Source organism: Dermacentor andersoni, chromosome 3, assembly GCF_023375885.2.
Source record: "Dermacentor andersoni chromosome 3, qqDerAnde1_hic_scaffold, whole genome shotgun sequence".
NCBI classification, from domain to species: domain Eukaryota; kingdom Metazoa; phylum Arthropoda; class Arachnida; order Ixodida; family Ixodidae; genus Dermacentor; species Dermacentor andersoni.
Genome location: NC_092816.1, coordinates 105,333,245 through 105,344,913, shown reverse-complemented (window position 1 = coordinate 105,344,913; position 11,669 = coordinate 105,333,245). Strand labels below are relative to the sequence as shown.

Genomic DNA, 11,669 nt, shown 5'->3' with positions numbered 1-11,669 from the left:
CGCCCTGGTTTCTAAACTGAATAGGACGGTTGCGCAATTTCAGTGCGAGCAAGCGTGCGCGATCATGTGAACACCCCCTGCAGATTGCCTGTATCCGTGCGAAAACCAAATAATAATCGTCACCCACTCATGCGTGCGTGGCAGCCCCATTGGAAACAAATTCAAGAACTGAAAAATAATGCAGGAACTCCACTGGAGTTGTCTAAGTGCGCGTAAGCGTATACTCCCAAATTTCAGTCGGCCGATCCCCAAATTTAATGTAGACCACGTCCATACTTCAAGTTAGCCCACACCCAGATTTCAACTTGGCTTATCCTCAAATTTAAGTTGGCCCACCCCCAAATTTCAGTTGGTCCACTCCTACTATAAGCTTTCCCATGCGTTTTCTAAGGAGCCCTGTGTATATCTGTAGGTATCCTCGTCTTATATTTAGTATTTCTTTATTTGGGGGGGGGGGGGGGGCGGTTAAATTGTTCTTTATCACTTATACAGCTACCAATCATTGCTTTTACACTACTATAATGTTTAAAGGTCTTAAGTTTGCAAATCACGCATTTTTGTGCAGATACAAGGTATCATACGTTTCGCGTGTGGCTGGGGTACTCGCCAAAGAATGCTTGCGCATTAAAAACGCAATGTAGACTGGCTAGTACTCATCACCCACAATGCCACAGGTATACTTGCCACTAATTTTTTCAGGGCCTGCATTCATTGTATCTAAGTGACTGACGCACACATCTAAGTAAGCTCCATGGAATGAAATCTCCTCTACAAGCCGCCATTTCGATTTTCAGTAAAACAGGCAACGGATCTCAACAATCACTAAAAGTGCGATCGAGAGTCTGTATCTGCGCACATAATTGTTCACAGCGGAAAGAAGAACCTATAGTGCTGCATTTCCGACTAAATAACAATTGACGACCTACGAGGTCATGATGGTGGTGGTGGTGGTGTTGAAGCAGGCGGGTTTAGTACGAGGTCATGAGTCCCAGCAGAATATTCAGCATATTGAGGACAACCCCATTGTTACGCAACGTACAAGTTGTGGAAACAAAAACGCCGATGAGCAGGCCGGAAGAATTTTAAAAAATTAAGCACTAGGGGTTGCTCCGATACGTACGAGCAACAAGAAAGGCGCCTTACCTCGCGAACAGCACTGTTCTTTGTCGGAACAACGTTCTTTCGGCCAATGTTGTGCAGCCACTGCTTCTTGCGCAAGCCGTCGCGCTTTCCTTGTGGTATAATAAAAAAAAAAAAAACTGTATGACCATATTCAGGCTTCTTGCTGCAATTATATGCGGTACTCCCCCCCCCCCCCCCCCCCCCCAGCACGGCATAGCGCTAGCACAACAACGCAGGAAACAGCGTACAACGTTCGCTGCGCCGAGCCAGCCGCGAGTTAAGGAGAAAAATGGCGCCAACCAAAAAGAAAAACACAAGCAAAATCCAAGATCTGCGCGTTCCCAAGGTCAATGGCAAGGAGACTAATTGTCGTGCAGAAAAGCGGACGCAAAACTGGTTCCCTCGGAAGGGACGCGCAAGGGGCGAGGAGGAGGCGAGGAGGTGGTGGGGTGGCGGCAAAGAGGGCTGTCACCTGCTGCAAGAGGTGCGGGGACCCCGAGACTCTGGAGCATCTTCTCTGTGCCTGCCCATCCTTGGCGCAGGAACGCTCCATAGTGATCAACACTTACAGACGCCACGGCGTTCCAGCGGCCACAGAGACTGACCTGCTGTTCCCGGTGTGTCGCCAGCTCCCTGCGCTGCGAAGCCTGCTGGATTTTATAAATTCCACAGGAATAGACACCCTGTAAACGGCCGCTACAACGCTGGCAACTTTATTGAGGACTGCCACCTGTCGCGCATAGTGGAGTCTATTAGGCCACATCCTCCCTCTTTCTCTGTCATCTTTCGCTTCCCACTCCCTCTCCCCTGACGACGCTTCGCCGTGCTCCCTCACGGGTTGCAGAATCAAGCGTCTTTATTAGATCATCATCATCATCATCATAATCATCATCATCATCACCATCAGTACTTTCAAATTATAAAGTTACCGCCGTAAAGCTTTAACGTTGGCAACGTTGTGTCGGCGCTTCTGGCTACGCGTTCCGCAGGCGGCTGCTTGCGCGTTCGGGACGTGCACTGGAGGCGCGACGGACTGCGCACGCCTGCTTCGTCACAAAATCTTTCTTTGAAGCAATTAGAATTATTCTAACGTGAATGAAACGACACGCTTACTTTAATTTTTGCGTGTTATTAGGACGTGACAGCATCTTTGTGGTTTCCACTGACGTAATTTGTTCCTAGCTTTCTTTATCAGCGTTCGGCCGTCTTTCGACAATGTCGTGTAACGAGTTTTGAAGTTTTGAGCATTACATTCACTTGGCGGATTTTCGAAGAGTTGAAATTTTGTCAGGATTAGTTGGTGTTAAAAAGATGCACGGTGAAGAGAGCTACGCTCGAAATTCCAGCCGGTTCTTTCTTTCTATTTTTCAATCAGCTTTAACGTTGCCGAGGTGGTCTGAAGTAGTAGCGGCCGCAGCTCAGGGGGAGCAGGCTCCTAAGTTCAACTTTGCCGAGAAGAGTGTGAAAGCGCGCCTTACAAGTATATTTTAATCATATACATTAAAAAGTTTGCTTTTCGACTGAACGTCAGTGGGACACGAAAACAGCAGGCAGCTTCGACGCGTTGGACGCGCTTTCGGTATTACGTTATTTTGCGTCAAGGCTATGAATTTTAATGCGAAAAACGTGAAAAACGAAATAAAGCATATTTGATTCAAGAACGAAGACTTCATTATGTAAACAGAAAACGCTGAAAGTATGTACTGGGAGAACTCGTATGGACGGAAAAGGGTGAGCTAGCAGCTAGGCGAGGTAACAATTGTTTCAAGACTATAGATGCTTATTCAGGCTTCCACCATATCCCTCTCTCCCCGACATGCGAAGAGCTGACGACCTTCATAATGCCGACTGGGCGCCTGCGCTTCACAAGACTCCCATTCGATCGGCGTAACGTCAGCACCGAAATACTCCGGAATTCGCATGTCCGAAATTGTCAGCGGACTAACAGGAGTCGTCAACCTCATGGACGACGTTCTCGCCTTTAGCCGCAATGAAGCCGAGCACGACAGAAATGTTGGCACGACGCTCAAGCAGCTGTCTCCCCAAGCCTCCCAGCTCGTTACTCTTCGACACTGATGACCACATAATTCGTCGAAAGCCTCCAACACCACTGTCCGATGACGGCATCCCGCAGGCATCTAGCTTGGCGGTGTTCACCGACACCTCTACATCACCTTTGCTGCAGAACATGGTCAACGTACGTTGCTTCAGCTGTGTGAACTATTGCGGTTCATAGATACGACAACTGTGGAGGAAGTAGGGAAAGGAGGAGGCAGAGGTAAAGAAGAGGTATTTCAGCGGTCAGCAGGCTTTGCTTCTGTCATTCACAAATTGTGTTTCAGGGATGCGCAGCAAAATCGCGCCAGTCATTTCCTTGCAGAAATTTCGTGTATAATTCAAGAGGAATCTTTAGCTCGGGTGCTCCTATCTAAATACATGTAAAAGGAGAATTCGTTTTTCTCGGCAACCACTGCACCAAATTTGGCGAGGTTTACTGCATTAAAAAAGAAAAATTTTAAATCTAGTGACTGTTGGTTTCCAATTTTTGATTTATATCGTCAATTTTTTATTAAAAATTGGCAAACATCGAAAAATTTCAGAAAATGACACTATGAAGTTTACAACTCTCTAACTCAGCAAGGAAAAAATGATATCACAATTCTGTGAATTGCATCTGATAGTACATCTCAAGCGGACAAAATTGATATGTTACACATGAATCTCAAAAAAATAGTAATATGGAAATACAGCTTTTGCAGAACCCTTGCGCAAACTTAACAAATTCACGTATGATATAAAATGACATATCGAATTTGTCCGCTTTGAATGATCTAATGGATGCCATTTACAGAACCACGATGTCTATTTTTGATGCGGAGATATTTATAAACTTTCGAATTTTGAAAATCCTTTTCATAAAATTCAGGCCCTAAATCAAGATTCCGCTTCCAACAGTCACTATAACCCAACTTTCTCTTTCAAATGCAACAAATTTCATTAATGTCGGTCCAGGGGTTATCTCAGAAAAGCGTTTTTGCGTTTTACATGTGTTTGAATAGGCCGCGTCGGAGTTGGGCCTGAGCTAACGCTTCCCTTTAAGACCTGAATTGCTGCCTTTCCTATTCTTCCGTTCATACACCTTCTGCACGCCTCTTGCGAGTCCGTAATCACGGTAACCAAGGTCTTCTTGCACGTTGCGATGGCCAAGGCTATGCTCAGCTCTTTCGCTGTGCTCGAGTCCTTGGCTCGTATGGACATGACTGTCAGTTCTTTGCCCTTCTCGTCCACCACGCTGATTGCAAATCGGTCGTTTATACTGTACGCCGCTGTGTCCGTGCACGTCACGTTTTCCTCTTTATCGTTGCTTCGTTCGACTATGTATTGGGCGCTTGTATTCTCGCCTGTCTCCAATTCCCTTGTCGTACTCGGGATGCATGTTCTTGGGTATGTTACTGACGTGTCTCTGATCTCGTGCGGGATACGCTGAGGTATGTGCCTCTCATCCTCGACTTTGTAGCGCATATCCTGGAGCAGGGCCCTTCCCGTCTTTGTCAGCTTTAGTCTCTCCAGCTGGTTGACGTTGGGCGCTTGCAAGAGCTCTTCCCATATGTCGTGCACCCCCATTTTGAGTAATCTTGCTGTAGATGTGGAGGGCGACAGGCCCAGGGAAATTTCGTCGGTTTTTCTGATGAGGGTGTTGATTTTGTCTTAACTGTCCTTCATTGTCAATGTATGGGATCCCGTACCTGACGACGCTCGTGATCAACGCTTGTGTCATTCTCGTGTAGTATACTTCCTTAAGCCCGTGACTTTTGCTCGTCACCCTTTTGATCAGGTGGGCTATTAGTTGTACTGTTCCCTGAATATTTGCCAACTCTACTTCCCCGGCTCCGTCCTCTTTCTCAGGAGTCCGAGGATGCAAAGCGTCGTAACATGCGGAATCATGATGCCTCCTACCTTTACTTCCGGTTCTGTGGTATCTGCTGCAGTTGTCGGCCTCTTGTGCGATTTCTTAGCACCAAGACGTCCGACTTTTCTGGTACGCACGTCAGTCCACATGCTTCCAGGTACTTTTCCATTTTGTCAGCCGCTTCTTGCAGAGCGTCTTGCTATTTGCCTGCCGACCCTCCTGTAGCCCAGATGGTGAGGTCGTCAGCATATATTGTGTGACCAATCTCGGATGAACAATGGGTCATCCATCATTGGTACTGACACTCATGCTAACGAAACTACAAGACTAGACTCTCTTTTACATTAGCTCTGGAGACGAAATTTCTTCTTTGTCGACGTGACGGTGTACACGCACGGACGTAGAAAATTTGCCGGGGAAGCCATATATACAGCTTCGCTGTAAAAATATCTCACGAACAAAATTAAATATAGAAAATGACCTCGCGGTAAGACGTGTACATATAGAGATCCACCGAAACATTCTGATGGCATTCCAGTAGCGTGCCACAAAGCACTTAGCTTCCCAGGACATTTGAATATTTTACAACACAGCCTATGAGACGTCCACATATCCCTTACGAGTTACTCTTGGCACTCAGCATGCTCGGCCTTCAGATGACACGCCGTCGATAAAGATGGAGAACTGAGAGGCTCGGTTTAGTAGAGGTCAGTCGTTTTTGTGAGTCACCACCAGTGAAGACCAATGGTCACAAGTTCACAATCAAGGAGATATGAAGCAAATAGACAATGAAAACGATGAAGCCAAGGAAGGCACGGGGGATATTAACAGTGGTTTTAATTGAAATGTAGAAACTATCGTCGTGGTGGGTGATCATCGCGACAATTACGATACTCCCTAATGCGAAATTTGAGCGCAGCTCTATATACGTTTTCATTTCGCGATATATTGGCTGGCGTGGACAATGGGCTTCGCGAAGCACATTGCAAACGAAGCGAAGTGTGGCACCACTGCCTCGTTAATCTGAAAATCGCGAAAGCAAGCACGTGGGTGATGCGTGGGCGTGATTCACAGAAGCCGCCGCCAAAAACCTCCCAGACGACGCGCGCTGCTCTGGCGCCATCTTGTAGCCACCATCGCCGCACTACACTTTTCTTCTCACGCTTTTGTCATACCCTCCTCCGCTTTCTGCCTCATGGTTCTGCTCCATACTCCTCTCCGCTTTCCTCCTTGCACCTCTTCTCTCTAGCCGATTTTTTTCATGTCCCGCTGCCCGCCGCGTTGATTCAACTTTCGCTTTGCTAGTTCGCTTGGTTATGCCGGTAACGCCGACGTTTTCCACAGAAACTGGCGCCTAAGAGGTGCTCTCTGAAATGAAGCAGATCCAACGTGCCCTGTTGTAATCTATATGCAGTGAAGCTTACGAGGCAGTGTTCACCCGCACCTTCTCATCTGGCTCAAGGATGCCACCGAACGAGGTACTCTGCAATGCAGTGCACCTTTGAACGCGACCAAAGTTGTAGGGATTGAAAGAGGCAAGCTGGATTTATGCGCCATTTGTTTGGGGTGTCCGACGTCCTCTTGAAGGTGCAAATGCGACCGCCCAAGCGGCGCAACGCATGCTCGGCGTGAGGCGATCTCCTCCGGTGCCCTCCCTCCCGTCTCATCGCGGCTCTCCGCGCAATGACACCAAGAATTTACTCTAGATGACGTTGATCAGCGTCGCGGACCCCTTCTTTCTCAACCAGCGGCCAACGACCCGCATGCGCAGGTCAGCTTCCCCGTCTACCTGCCACTGCTGCAGGCGTAGTATGAGCCACCGCTCCTAGATGCCGCCGCCGTCCCACACCCGGGGAGACTAGGGAGCTAGGGAGACTATGGAGCATGTTTTATTATAATGTGAAGACGTCTGCACAGCGGTCGATTTCGGCGCCACTGGCCTCCTTGAAGCACTTGGGTTCAGCGAGAGCAGTGGAAAAGTAAACATGCCCGCAATAGGCATTAGTAAGAGGCGATTAGAGGATTGGTGGAAGAAAAGTAGGGAAACGAAAAAAAAAAAAAACGGAGATGTACAAAAGCACAGTTCGAAATAGGGGATCAGAAAATTTGGGTGGGGTAGTTCAGTGTTTTTTTTTTTTCTTTTTTATTGTTTAACCTAAGTAGGACATTAGGCAGTATAATAGCAATAGCTTGGTGGCGCAACTCACGGCCCCGTTCCAAAGGGGACGCTCATAACATCCATCCATCCATACGAATGTGAGCTGTTCGACAAGAAAGCACGAGCAGCAGCAGCAGCAGCAGGCGGCAGCCACAGTCAGCAGGAAAGGCGCAGGGGAAGCTTATTAACGCGATAACATTAAGGACTCCGTGTCGCAGAAAATTCGGTGTCGGCGCCAGGCGTCCCGCGTTGGCGCTCAGCGTCCGGTATCCGACGTCGCGTTGAAAAAGAGATTTTCTAACCACCCATACCCAAGCCACCCATGTGACGCAAGGAACTTATTGAAATAATTGAATTTCTCAAGCTAAAATACGTTGAAAAATGGTAAACTACGACATACACACAACCTACAGGCATGATAGCTCTCAAATTGTAATTTGTCTACGACAAAACATAATTCTGTTACGCGAAAACTCAAAGAAATCCATTCTCCATCGTTTCCACAATTCACAGACCGACCGCGGCCGCCACCATTGGCGCACGTCTGCGCGTGGGTGTCTCGGGGGCCACGGAGCGGCGCGCCCGGTTCCTTACAATACCTCCAGCTGGCGCTCGCCTCCGCCGCGTCGCGGCCTACGCAAGAGGCCGTGTTTAAGGCTCGCCTTCGTGCATAGCGTTCGCGGCCAGCGTTTCCCGGTAAACATTGCGGTTACATACGCTCCAGTTGCCGGGAATTGTGAGAAGCAGTCAGGGATCTTTGAATGCTGTCGAGTTCCACTCTTGAAGGCGAAGCTTAAGCGTCCTCCAAACTTTTAAAGCTTAGTTTTAATACGGAAAAGTGAAATGAAACTGGACGAAAAGACAACATGCCCTCGGTGGGAGCCGAACTCTCATTTTCTGCATTACGCGTTGCTACGCTTGACCGGCGGGGGCTGGTGATCTTCCGGGAAGAGACCAATGGAAAGGCGCCACCAGGTCTGTTGCGACGACTCGCTTTGAAAGGACGGACAATGCGCCGCTTCCCCAGCCGTTCGGCGCCGGGATGTCTGCTGCGGCGACAACCTGCTTTCGCGCGCGGCACTGTGTATGCTGGCGAAGGATTACCTTGGACCTCCGTTGGTGCAGCGCATCGGCTCAAAGCTCCGCCATCTCGTCAGCCAGGGCTGCGATTTGGCGTTGCAATGGGTTCCAGCGCACATCGGCCTGCTAGGGAACGAAGCCGCGGACGCTCTCGCAAAGCAGGCTCACTCCCTGCGCTTCCCCCTCGCTACCTCAGTCAGCGGCTTCGACGTGGCCAAAGCAACCATTCTGCGAACGCTCCGTGCGCAGCATCCGGACCAGCGCGTCGCCGCAGGTGCGTCACTTCGACTCCTCCCCCGCGTGGGCTTCTCCCGGGCGGACCGCTCTTTCCTGCTTCGCCTGCGCGTCGGCTGCTACAGGACGGCTGCTAGAACGCACAGGCTGCAGGGAATTGGCGACCCCGCGTGCAGCAACTGCGCCGATTTGGAGACGCTCGACCACTTGCTACTTCGCTGCCCTGCCTTAGATGTGGAGCGCACGGACTTGTGTACAGTCTATCGGCGACTGGGACTGACTTACGATACGGCGACCGCGCTGCTATTCCCTGCAGCCCACTCGTCCATCGTGAAGCACGCTCTTTCGGCACTGCTAGACTACTGTAATGCGACGCAGTTGAGAGCGCGGCTCTGAGCCCCGCACTCACATTTTTTTCCCCCTTGCCACGTTCGACCTGTCTTTCTCTCCTTCATCTTTTTCTTCCCATTCCCCCTTCCCCGTGCAGTGCTGTTGAGGTGTCCTCCTGTGAGAGACAGTTACGGCGCTGCACTCATCTCTTCCGTTTCCTTTCCTAAAATCACTTCACACACACACACACACAACCTGCTTTGTGAAGACAAGAATGAGCCGCGTCAACTGGGGGGACGGCGCCAAGATGTCTGGACGTAAAGGCGGAGCAAGTATTGTTAGTGTGTACGCCTTCACCGTCAAGGTCTGGTTGGAGCAGGGGAATTCCGGGGACGAGGTGCTTTGCGGAGACGTCTCACGCAGCTTAGAAGTCGTCAGTCAATGGACAGACGCGGCGGCCACTGACTGCAAGGTCGACTCTGGGATAAAGAGGCGCCTGCTCGGGTCAAGCACCGTGTCTGCGAGAACCCACTCACATCGGTGTGGTCAGTGCAACCTGTGTGGGTTCGGAAACCCTCCCCCTGAAAGGCAGGTCGACTACGATGGCTTTGGACGCTGCGTTTGGTCGAACGGCCGTTTTACTTCGCCTAGGGATCTAGGGAGTACACAGTGCATTTAAGGAGCCGTTGGCGGCTCCTCAGTGTGCATTCCTCTTTCAGTCATGTTAGACTGATGAACTGTAACGTTCTCCATGTAGATACTGTAAATAAATCTCATATTCCTCATTCTCGATGAGAACAAGCCTCTCCCTTCAACAACGTCCTCAGCGTGGATGAGTTGGACGACGGCATGGGCCAGCTACCTTCTATTTCATGCCCGACCCCAACCATTACAGCGTGCGATACCGTATGTGTATACTAGCTCTCGTCCAAGGAGTGTTAGCCTGCTCTAGTCAAATTGACGCCTTGAGTTAGTGTGGGAGGGCTCATTAGCCAGTTGCCTGTTCATAAATTAACGTGCTACGTGACGATTGCGGCTAAAGGGGTCTGCTGTACCCGCTGCCATAGCGTACATTAAGTGGTACTGCCAGGAAGCCTACTGTATGGTAGACTTTCTATTGCGGTACAAATGCGAGGTACCTGAAAGCAAAACGGCAGACAGGCCTCTATTCCCCTTGCAAAGACACTATGAATTGCACTTCCCAATCGAGGCATCGATGAATGTCCTATAAAGCAATAAGCTGGCCGTACCTTGCGTGGTATCTGTTCTGCGAGGTGTGCCCGTTTCCATAAGCCTGTAGTATCTAGAGCCCACAAAGCTGCGTTAAGACGCGATGTGAGCTTTGTCGACAAATGAAGCCTCGTGAGCTCTGATGCAAATCTCTGGCTATTTCAAATGCGTTCAAAGGTGCTCGGTGTACCGCTCCCTCCATCTCTGGCAACGGCCCTGCCCGCAGAGTGCAGCCATGTACAGTAGACAGATTCGGTAGGCGGAAAGTGCTGCGGTTATATAGCGCCTTCCATCCATGACTCACAAAATTTTATTTTGAAATGTTGTTCGAGGAGGTCTTCTCCTTGACACACATATCACTCGTGTAGTCCATAGCCGGGGGCAAGCATCGACGTCCAAGCGCGTTTTCCACTGCACGTCTGTCGGACTCATGACGTGTCACCTCGAATCACTTGCTTGCTTTTTCGGCGGCCGCTCCGTTCGCCACTTTGACCCTTTCGCGCAGCTCCACCAGTCGTTCAAGCAGCGCGTCAAACTGGTACGCGGGAACACCTGCTTCGTTGGAGTCGTTCATGCGAGAACCGGTCAGGTGCAGTCGGTTCTTGACTGCCTTTTCGTACTCGCCGTAGAACTGCGGGAAGTACTTCAGGATCACGTCCCTCAATCGCGGCGGGCACGCCGACGTTCCTCGCAGACAGTCCTCGACCGCGTCGCACACCGCGACCCTGATGGTCTCGTGCTGCAGCACGGCGTTGTAGCAGATCTTGCCGCTCAGCCAACTTCCCAACCCTGGCAGGACTCTCAAAGCGGACCCTTGGGCGACGGGGTTCTCGGTCGTCAGCAGCGACTTGATGGAAAGCAGGACGCTTCCGAGGCACTGACCAGAACTCCACGCGGGTCCAGCTGACGATGTACCCAGGAGCCCTAGACAAACCTTGCCGTTCTCGTAGAAGCTCGGCCCGAACCGTACGCGCCCGGCCTCGGTGGTCATCAGGCGCACCCGCGGAGGACTGATGGGGTAGTCAGGCGGACACTTCATCAGGAAGTGGAAGAAGCCGCCTTCGTACGGCGTGCCGGGAGGTCCCAAGATAAGCGCGTGGATCTTGGTGATGTCGCTTTCGTCGGCGGAGATGAACACTCCGGGAACACGATAGAACTCGATCTCCCTGATGTCGCACCCGACCCTGCGCCGGCACTCGTCGGTCGGCTCCTCGTGCTCGTACGAGATGGGGTCCCAGAAGTTCGGAGGAGGCTGGTTGGGCATGCCCTGCGCTTTCGCGGCGGTGGCCGGTGCTTGAGGGCCCGCCATTGTTGCTCTGAATTTTGCTGCGAGGGCGGTGGCCGCGATTGCAGGCTGTGGTGCCTCGAGTACGGCAATCGGTAATGACAATGATGATGACGGTGGGCATCAAATATGCCACATACCCAGTGGCGTAGCAACAGGGGGGGGGGGGGGGGGGGGCGTGGGCCCCGGGTGCAAGGGGCCAATGGAGGGGGGGTGTCATATACGTCTGAAGACACCCCTCTTTCCGCCGACTACACCCGGAGGGGGGGGTGACAGAAGATCTATGGGCCCCGGGTGCCAGATGACCTAGCTACGCCACT

At 51.0% G+C, this 11,669-nt stretch overlaps 1 pseudogene; it reads right to left on the bottom strand.

Moving 5' to 3' along the window:
- Window positions 1-10,315: 10,315 nt before the first annotated feature.
- On the bottom strand, window positions 10,316-11,427 carry LOC126540469 (ubiquitin-conjugating enzyme E2 Z pseudogene; annotated as a pseudogene).
- Between the last annotated feature and the right edge of the window lie 242 nt (window positions 11,428-11,669).